Genomic DNA, 3,286 nt, shown 5'->3' on the forward strand with positions numbered 1-3,286 from the left:
TATATATATATATATATATATATATATATATATATATATATATATATATATATATACGTATATTCAAAGTATATTCATACGTATATTCATATTTTTTTAGTCGCGATATTCCACAGATGTTATGGTATATAATCCGTGTAATAACATGTATTGATATCAACCTTTCATTTCTACTGTTTATTTTTGTGTATAACTGATATTTTGGACATGTTTGCGTTTGAATAAACCTTCCAATATTATAGTTTTATTATTCTTTCACTTTCCACATCTATTATTGAATATAATGATATTTCACAGATATTTTGCAGTATAATCTATGCAATAATATATTTCTGATATCATCCAAAGTTCGATGGTATCAGTTATCCATTTGCCTATGTAAGGATGCGGAAGTTACTACTCTAAAGGCTCTGCGTTTGACTTCCTATTCAGTGTCAATGATAAATGCTGATATAGGATGCAGCGTTGATATCCATAATTCTATATATCACTTCTGAAATGCTCCCGTGTATTTTTTATATCATAATATTTTCGGATATGACATCCAGTTTTGTATATTTTTTTAATACTTTTGAGAGGTTGAGCTTGTCTCAGCATTACGATATCATAATACTATTATATTACATTTTCATCCATGGCATCTAGTTTCCTTTGCAATATTTCGGAAAATGTTCATTGTTTATTATCTTTTCAGTTATGTAGCAAATTTTCTATATAATGATGTTTATATACACAATGATATTTAGTAGTTGTAACAAAGTGCGTAAATAAAATTTCATGTTGTTGTCTTTGCAGTTGCTGCTGTTGATTACTTTCCTATCAGCACTCATCGAGCCATCGAGCAGATCTATGTTCAGTGGTTATTGATCTGGAACTATTCTTACATTCTTAAGATGATAGATGGGGATTTATTGGAGAATTGTCCGCTGTGTCTCGCCAGTAAGTTGACATTATACTCTTGAAATATGTTATTATCCACTCAACGTAAAACATCAGTGAAATATCATTAAAATATTTTAATAATGTAGTGGTATTTCCCAGATATTTTAATTTCGACCTTAATGATATTTTGATCAAATTTTAAAGATATATTAGCGGTAATGCAATGAAGTTTTTCCTAATACATTTTAAAATTCATTGATACTCAAGCAGTAGCTTTTGATGAATTATTGATATTTATTCCATGTTTTTACTGATATTTACAGATATTCCAATGGTACATTAATATTTAATGATTCATCAGTGATATGCTACAGTTATTCATTGAAATTTATTGGTACCTCTGGTGACATTATATTTTAATATTTTAACCTATTAAAGTGGCGAGCTGGCAGAACCGTTAGCACGTCGAGTAAAATGCATTTCGTCCGTCTTTACATTTTAAGTTCGAATCCGCCCACGAGGTCGATAATATAAGTGTCAGTTAAGCGCTGGGGTCGATGTAATCAACTTATCCCCTCTGCCGAAATTTCTGGCCTTGAGCAAAAATTTGAAACCAATAGTTTAGAGGTTTTTAAGGTGATGACCTGGCAGAAGTGTAACCGTGCCGGGAAAATGTTTTGTGGCATTTCGTCCGTCTTTATATTCTGAGTTCAAATTCCGTTGAGGTCTTCTTTGCCTTTCATTTTTCGAGATCAATAAAATAGGTTCCATTTAAGCACTGGGATCGAGGTAATCGACTTACCGCTCCCAGAATCTACTAGCTTTGTGCCAAAATTTAAAATCAATATCTAAATGAAATTTTATGAAATTTTAGTGATATTACATTGATATTACAGTGATATTTAAAATTTTTTGATCACATAGACAGATTTTCAAGACTGATGAGAAAGAAGAAAATAGGTTATCCTGTAAAGGATAAAGTTTCTCTCTTTCCAAGAAGGAGGTATTCTGAAAAATGTTTGAAGACTTGTCTCGAATACTTTGCAGTAGATTAAACTCCACTAAAGGCACAAAAGGATTTAAGCGACGAGTTTGGTGCCGGAGTAGGTCAACTCCCTCCTTCAAGTTGTCGATGGGAGGATCTGAACACAGATCATGAAATGCCGGAGTAAATACAGTAAGGCATCACGTCCTTTCCTCTAGTGAGTTTATGTGCCCACAACCCTGGCCTAATATTTATCACCCCCAGAAGCGTGAAAATCAGATATGACCTTGGCACAATTTGAACTTCGAGAGTAAGAAATCAGAATGCATATCACAAAGTATTTTGTCAGATGCATTCGCCTTGATAGTTCATGATTATTCATTGATAGTTATGTGACCTTTTAGTGATTGACAGCAATATTGTTATTTCAGGCAATATTTGGGGCAAATTAGTGAGAATTAATGATGTTTCATTGATGCATAGCAATGATGCTGTGATATTTATCAGAGTCAGAGATATTAGTGGTGTATCAATGATATTTAGAATTATTTTAATGGTATTTTACTGATATATTGAAGATACATCTATTATACTTGCAACATCTTATAACATCTTGTGTAAAATATTTACCTAACTTTCTGTGATATCTTACTTTTGAGTTATGATATTTCATACTCACTGAGATATTTACCAATGAAACAGAGCAATTTAGTGTAGCAATTTGCCCACAATGTTCCATTGTTCTTAAGCATATTTGCCTCTCATTACTGATAATACAGTTACCTATTTACCCGTTTGTTATCCTATTGACCGACTCCATTATTCGCACCAATACTTTCACTTCACTACTTCAAGCATACATCAGTAGAATAAAACGTCGCTGACACCGCTGCTATTAATAAAATCATTCATTACAACAACAAGTCTAACAACAAAAATTATATATTCATTGACAGAAATAACGAAAACCAAAATGTAAATAATAAAACAAAGCATAGCTAGTATAGAACATTAACAAAACAAAACAAAACAATGCAAAAGCACGAAGCATAAAGTGTGAATCATTGGTTTTTCATGGTATCTCGCGATCTCGATCAGTCCACAATATTTTCTGAACCGTTAACACCAGGATCAAGTTGTCGGCAGAGAAACTATCTCGTCACAAATCTAAACGTACCGTTTAAATCTGTAAAAAGCACTTACACACTAAAGTAGTGAGTTGTAAATAATGCAATGACATTGCAACGAAAATTTACGGTGCTGTCACTAACAAACGACATGGAGGGGAAAAACTACAAAAGCTTAGTAGAGGAGAAACCAAGGAAGGAATATTGACCGAAAAAAATAACTCATGCTTCGATAATAGAAGTTAGTAATATATAAAAGATTAAAAGATCAACTACATCAAACAAGCAAACA

This window comes from Octopus bimaculoides, chromosome 8 (assembly GCF_046866305.1).
Source record: "Octopus bimaculoides isolate indiv1 chromosome 8, ASM4686630v1, whole genome shotgun sequence".
Taxonomy (NCBI): Eukaryota; Metazoa; Mollusca; class Cephalopoda; order Octopoda; family Octopodidae; genus Octopus; species Octopus bimaculoides.